Consider the following 7390-nt stretch of genomic DNA (forward strand, 5'->3'; position numbering starts at 1 on the left):
TACAGGAGATGACCAACGCTGACAGCAGTAGCTCACTCATTTCTTGTGGAAAATCATCAAGCCAGTTTTGTCACACACTCCTTTCCAATCATCTGAAGGCTCCAAAGGAATTTTTCTAATACTTCTAGCTCAGACCTTTGCAGGGTCTGAGCTAATATTTCACCACTTCCACAACAGGCCTTTCAGCATCTGGAAGAGCAGGAGGGACTTCTTCTCCAGCTTCTTCTCTTCTTCTTCTCTTCAAAACAGCAGCCTCTACAGTGGAATAGTTGAAGACTATATCCAATAGTTGAAGACCCAATGTCCAACAGGTCTGTTTGGCTTCTTCTTGCTGCTCAGGCCTTGGTGTGGGTCTGCACCAGAAGTCTGAATAGTCCCGCATGATTAAGAAACTCAAGGTAGTTACCCTACCAGGGCAGCTCTCTTCCAAACGAAAGATCCACAGCTCATTACAACTATCTGGCAGCTGACTGGCCTCAGACCAGAAGGCCTCCTCCCTCCTCGTCCCTGTGCTAGCAGTTCTGCCATCCTATCTCTCTCAGGTTCATTGGAAGCCTTATCCTGGATAGCCAACTCACCTTTTTCCTTCTCAGCCTTTCTCCCCAGTCTATGTGGTCTTGAGTCATTACTTCTTTATGTTAATCATTGGAGCTGGGTTCTTTCTAGCTCTCTTTAATTACTGTCTAGCTTATATATAACCCCCTCATACTGTAATCATAGAGATAGTAAAAATTATGCAAATGCTGATTAGGGTGTAATGCGGCTTGCAGAACATTCATCATAACTAGTGAGAGGGGAGAAGAAGGGAAGCTTGATTCTTAGGGGCCAGGCTGAAGTTGCCTTAGAGCATTTAGGTTTTACTTTTTTTAACTTGAAAAGTGAACATATTTGATACAGAGAATACTGAAACTCAGCAAGGAAAATATTTGAATAGAATCATGCTTCCCTGGAGATACATTTAAACTAGATACCTGTTCTTGGGTCTCACCTATGCAATATGTGAGGGTTGCCAAGACAGTTGCTGCATCACAAGACAGCCACTCTCATCCCGATACCACCTGGAGCGCTTTTTGTCACTTTCTTCCTATGCACAGGGCAGAGACCTCCCCAAACCCTGTGATAAAAACTTACAGGCAAGCCACTCTCCCCGATACCACCTGGAGCGCTTTTTGTCACTTTCTTCCTATGCACAGGGCAGAGACCTCCCCAAACCCTGTGATAAAAACTTACAGGCAAAAGTGAAATTATCCTAAGTATCAGTCAGTGAACACGCTGATCTTCTTTCCTCTCCTAACTCTGAAGACTCAGGTGGATAAGTAGAATCCAGTTAAGAGATATCTTCAGACAAACAGCTGGGTAATTATTTTTTCTCTAGAGTTACCACATTTTATGCATGATATCATGAGGCAGAATGAATGGGAAACTGTAAACCTGAATTACCATTTACTATATAAAGTGAGAAGATTGCCAAGAATAATGGAAAAAACTGTTGAGTAACAAGAGGCAGACCAACAAGGAATACAAGCTTTATGATAAAAGCCAGAGAGACACAAGGATATTATACCTTCATATAGGTGTGCGTATGTCTTGGATCCAACACTTGTGGATCCACTAGAAGGCTGGATATGTGTTAGACAAAGGCTGGCAGGCAATTGTTAATGCCATGAAGTCAGTCCCAAAACCGTGTCTGTAAGAACTAGATCCGGAATGGAACATCCTTCAGTAGCACAACAGTATCTCTGTCATACACGCAGGGCTAGATCCATGTGATTTAGCAAAGGGAATCAGGGTTAGCTATATCAGCTATAGCTCCCAAGGGAACAGCGTTGACAAGAGAAGTGTTGTTCTCCTCTAGGCTTCTAGAACAACTATTCTTTAGATGATGATTGCTCCTGACTGGATTCTCTCCAGCAATCTGCTGGCATTATCGCGTAGCAAACACAGAGGTTCCATCTCATGGTAATCTCTTCGGTACTGAAGAGGTACTGGTAGGTCTGCCTGGGTCAGGCCGTGTGTGAAGTCAGGACAGAATATTTCAGGGTTTGGAAACGCATCTTTTGCAGACAGTTTACTTACAACAAAAGAACACCCAGAGGCTCAAACAACCTTCAAGAATACTCTGAAATCTCCCTTTAGAACTTGCTAGAGCAGTGTCAATAAAAGGGGGGGGGGGGGGGGGGGGGGGGGGGGGGGGGGGGGGGGGGGGGGGGGGGGGGGGGGGGGGGGGGGGGGGGGGGGGGGGGGGGGGGGGGGGGGGGGGGGGGGGGGGGGGGGGGGGGGGGGGGGGGGGGGGGGAAGCCTCTCAGCTGGAGCCTCTCAGCTGGCACAACTGGAAACAAATCTGATGCTCTGATGGCACTGGAGGTAAGGCACACAGCTAAGCTGGAAGCCAGGAAAGTGATGAGACTCAGTGACCACCTCCCAGTCACCTCAAAAGCTCAGATTGTTCCTAAGCCTGATTCTCACAGGTTGGTTTGTGTTCCCATGACTACATGTAGAAAAGGTGAAAGTAAAAATAGTCATGTCACCCTGAAGAAACAGCTATTATTGATTACTGCGAAGAGCCAATAACAATGTCTACAATAATGAATAATTCTCAGCATTGAAAGTATACTTGTCTGGTCTTTCTGGAATATTAGGTGAGGCTTTTTCCTCTTATATGATTAGATTCTGAGATTCTTGATGGAGAAAAGATCCTAAGGATATTTTCAGAGATGGATGTATCATCCAGAAAATGAGGGCATCTGGATAAATCAATACAGCTGTTATATTCATGTCAGCCTTTTACTTTTCCAGGTATTCAACAGAGTCCTTGCAGTTGTTAGTTACAAACTAATATAATAACTGATGTTTTACGTCTGGGGAAAACTTTTGGACCAAATCCTTGTTCCCGATAAATCTGCTTTGTGCTCCTCAAAAGGCACAAAGCAGCCTTTAAGATGCTTTTCCGGTTATATTCAGATTCAGCTGTCACAGGGAAATCTCCATATGGTGGATAGCTGGTCTTGCTGAGTCTGCACTCTTCCCATCACAGCTCTGATTTTGGAGCCATACCGAGAGACAGACATACAGCTGAAGCATTGCTGTGCTCTAGTAATTCCCTGCTGTGGAACTGTATCTTGTCTCTTTTTCCAGGCACAGCTTAGAGTTCACGTGAACCATCTTTCGGGCCTCTTTGGAAATCCACTGACATGCACTCAAAAATTTCATTTGACTCCAAAGTCAATTTGGCATGGGCACAATGGCAGTCTTGATGGTAGGGGAGCCTGGGGACCTCAATATATTTTTAATAATCTCAACAAGAGAGTAAGAAGGCCCTAAGATTACTGAGACGCAGCTGTGATATGCCATACTAATATTTCTTGTCAACTGTGAAGCGGGATCTATAAGCTGACTTGGGAATTACAATTAGCTTGAAAGAAAGGAAAAATGTCATGTAGCATACTCATAAAAGCATGTATAACTAACTTCTGGAAGACTTGGGGAATGTTTCACCTCAAATGCTTGTCATTTAGAAAGCCATCACTTTCTAGGAATTTCAAGTAGGAAATCACTGCTTGGGCAGGGGAAATCTTTTTTTCCTTAAGCAAGTGGGCTATCACATTAGACATTATTGCTTAGTAGCAGTTGAGATAAACCCCAGGGAATCTTTATCTCATGTATAGGATGCAATAAATGAATGTGTATTCCCATGATACAGGTCCTCTTGGGCTGTGCTTCAGCAATAAAAAGGAATATAAATGTAATGATTTTATTATTCTGTTAATAAGCATCTTCAATCCAAAGCATAGGACGAGGAAGCTGCAAGTCAAGAAGCTTCCTCAGTGCCAGAAATGCAGAAACTGGGTCCTGCTAAGTCTTGCTTAAATACACAATAGGTATCGATTAGGAACGCAACATAACCACCTTCTGCAGAAACTGTGGAAAGGGCATGCACGATGCACATGAATCACACCGCTTAGAGTTAGCATTATGTACAGAAGCAGTGCCAAACTGCAACTGAAACAGCAGGGCTAATAAGGATGTACTGTATCATTACCAATTACAATAGTTCAGCTGAATGACTGTTAATTGCAATAAGCCAATTCACACAAGAAACAATGGTTTGCTGCCCTCTCTCCCTCCCCCCCCCCCTGGGTTTCTTCCCGCACTAAAAATAACCTGTTGATGCTGCTTTTGGGAAGACAGGCCTGGAAACGATCCCTCTCTACAACTACGCAATGGCCGTTTTGTTTAGGAGGTCTCACAGAACCTTTCCTGCAGCCCCGCTCATAGAGGGTCACAAAATGCTTTTCAATATCAGGTAATAAACTTAAGAGCTGCAGTAAAAGATTAAAACTCTCAAGCACAATATCACAGAGGACTATAACAAGTACCCCTGCAACAAAATATTTACCAAATAAATCTCCCAGAAGATTCTGAGAAAGTGGCAGGGGGAAAAAAGGCAAAACAGCCCTTTGCCAGGCTCACCTGAGGGAAAAGGTTTTGTTGTGACCCAAATCTGGCAATCAATTCAACCGTACGCCTGTGAGCAAGATGCACCACAAACCACCTGATGATTTAATGTCACCAGTGTCCTTTCTACATCCTGTGTCTGACTAATTTCCAGTGCTTCAGAGGCAGCTGAAAAAACCCTCACAAGCCAAATGCAGATGGGGTAGAGGACCAGAAGAAGCCCCAAAGCTTGGTAATGATCGAAGTACAACGCCAAAGGTCAGCAGCTCAGTCCCCTTTAAATCCCCCTTGGACACACCGAAGTATCACACCCCGATTTAAAATGATTTAGGTGCTTGTGCCTAGAGTACTGTTTGTTTGCTCCTGGAATGGTTAGAAAGCTTTCTAGTCTAAGTGTCCTCATGACCAATTTACAACCATACATCCTCGTGCTAGTATAATTCTTTAATTTAAATAGTTCTCCTTCCTTGATATTTACTGTTTGAATGTATTTACAGTGAATCATCACGCTGTTTTGGCTTCATCTGGCTAGCTAAGGAAGCCAAGCTTGCTTGCTTGCAGCTCCCGTTCAAGAATACAGATACTCTGCTTCCCCACCACCCCAGTATTCCTCTTCTGCACCTGTGGCGACCTGAGTCAATCTTTTCTGACCATAAGTCACCAGAACTGGACATAATTTTCCAAATGAGGGTCCTTAGCTGTGCTGTGTAAAGCCATATTAATACTTCCCTCTCTCTACTAAAAATACCCCACTTCGTGCATCATAGACTCACATAAGCCTTTTCCACAGCTATTCCTGCTGGCAGCTCACAGTCATTTTCTCATGGAGGAATTCACCCGCATAGTAAGGTCAGACAAGTAGGCCCAGCACCACCTTTTTCCTTTCACTATGGAGCGTTTCAGGCACAGGGTACTACTTCTAACCTTGAACAAATCCTTGCTTGGGCAATTGTAATTTCCTTTGCCAGCTTCTTCCAGTATCTCTGAGTAAAAATCATCTTTGGGTTCCTCTGTCCTGTCAACCTCAGGAGTTTCCTCCATTTCTCCAAGTTTGCTGTTCTGTGATCCCAAGTCTTAGAAAAGATGTACATTTGTCACTCTCGCAATTTAACATCAGCTGGATTAGTCCGTGATCACTCAGTTCAAGATAAGTTTCAATACTATGGCCTTCTAGGAGGTCCTTGCCGCTTATTAATACTAGGCGTAAAACAGCATCCTCTCTCAGGGACTCACTCCCTGTTTGCTTGAGAAATTGAGTTTCCACGACACTTGAGAACATTTAAGGCCTACCATTTCCCAGTGGTATCTTCCAGGCCGTATCTGAGAAATTATTGGTTCCCATAATCACATGATATTCGCTCTTCTAGATCTTCCCCATAGTTTTTGAAGATAACGATCCCTGTCCAAGTTTGTGATGGATTACCACCCTTCTCTCGGTGGATTTTTTTTTTTTAAATTCTTCGCTGTCATGTAATTTTCCAATGTAATGCCCTATTATTTTATTTCTTCAAACCATTTTACTAAAATATAGTTACTCCATGCTCTTTACCGTTATTTCTGTTGTTCTAAGTAGCTACCCCTCCAACAACTATATTCTAAACATTACTGCTAAGCAGTGGTGTGCAGCATGTAGCAGCAGCATTGAGACACAGCATTTCAGGCCCCAGTGAAAACGTTGCTTATAACGTGAAATTCCAAACCAGTTAAAAACAAGACATTGGTGACGTATCTCGCTGTAATAATTGTATTAGAAATCTTTAAAATCTTGTAGTCATGATATGGAAAAAGAAAAAAAACACCAAAGCACTTGAAACAGTAGATACTGCATTAGATCAACACTTTATCCCTTTGGCTACAGACATTTTTAAATGTGGAAAAGCTTCTGACATCTTTTAGATGGTATAAGAGTTTGTTTTCTCTTTTTGAGGAAGAATACATTAGTATAGCTGCTGGAGCTACAGGCGCTGGAATTCTATTATGTTTTTTCCTTTTTTTTTAGGGCAAAACAAGAGGACATACATACAACAGCAAAAAGAGTGGCAAAGAAGGAAATTGCAGGTTTGTCTCTGATGATAGAAACTTATTCGCAGCCCCGCCGCTGGAGAAATCCAGGCTCGGTGCACAGTCCTATCAGCCGGTCCAGAGCTAAGCAATCTTGAACAAGTGATGGGAACATTTAAGACATCAGTCTTAGATTGTCTTTCTGATTGTAGGTTCACGGCATCATTTCAAAAGGTGCAGTTGTCTTGACAGCTAAGCCAGCCTCTTACTGGGGACAGCAGCAAAAGGCGGGAGAGAGAGAGGAGGTGAGATAGAAAGCAGAGAAGTGGGATGAGGAAAAAACCGGCACACAAGGAGGGAATTAGCAGCGCGAGCCAAGCTTCGTATTTTAAGGGCTGGTGAGGACACAGCTGGAGCTAGAGATGTTTGGTTTTGCAGGGCAGGTTGGCGTGGGCGTTACAGAGATCCGGGGGATGAGGACCGAAGAGGGTCAGGATGGATTTCGGGACGCGGGGAGATGCTGTAAGCAGCAACTATGACGCAAAGCTTGTCCGTTCAGGATCACGCATCCAACTGTTCCTCCCTAGTGATCCCTCGATAAACAACGTCCAAAAAGGATGGTGACCTCATCCCACTGAAATTAGCCAAACACCACACATTTCTCCGTGTTCAGCTCCGCACATTCCTTACAGCTCCGGCTCTCCCGGCTCCCTGACCTACCAGCCCCATCGCTGCACCCGGAGCTCCGAAGCCCCCTGTGCGGCAATTCCTCCAACCGACCCCGGCCCGCGGTGCCGCCGGCCCTGGCTGAGCCCCCCGGCTCCGGCTGAGCCCCCCCGGCTCCGGCTGAGCCCGCGCCGTTTCTGCGCCAGAGCCGCCTCTCCCCCGCCCCTCCCAGCAGCCCGGTCGGGGAGATGACAAGCCGCAAGCCGCA

The sequence above is a fragment of the Aptenodytes forsteri genome, unplaced genomic scaffold, assembly GCF_000699145.1.
Source record: "Aptenodytes forsteri isolate BGI_AS27 unplaced genomic scaffold, ASM69914v1 Scaffold193, whole genome shotgun sequence".
Classification (NCBI taxonomy): Eukaryota; Metazoa; Chordata; class Aves; order Sphenisciformes; family Spheniscidae; genus Aptenodytes; species Aptenodytes forsteri.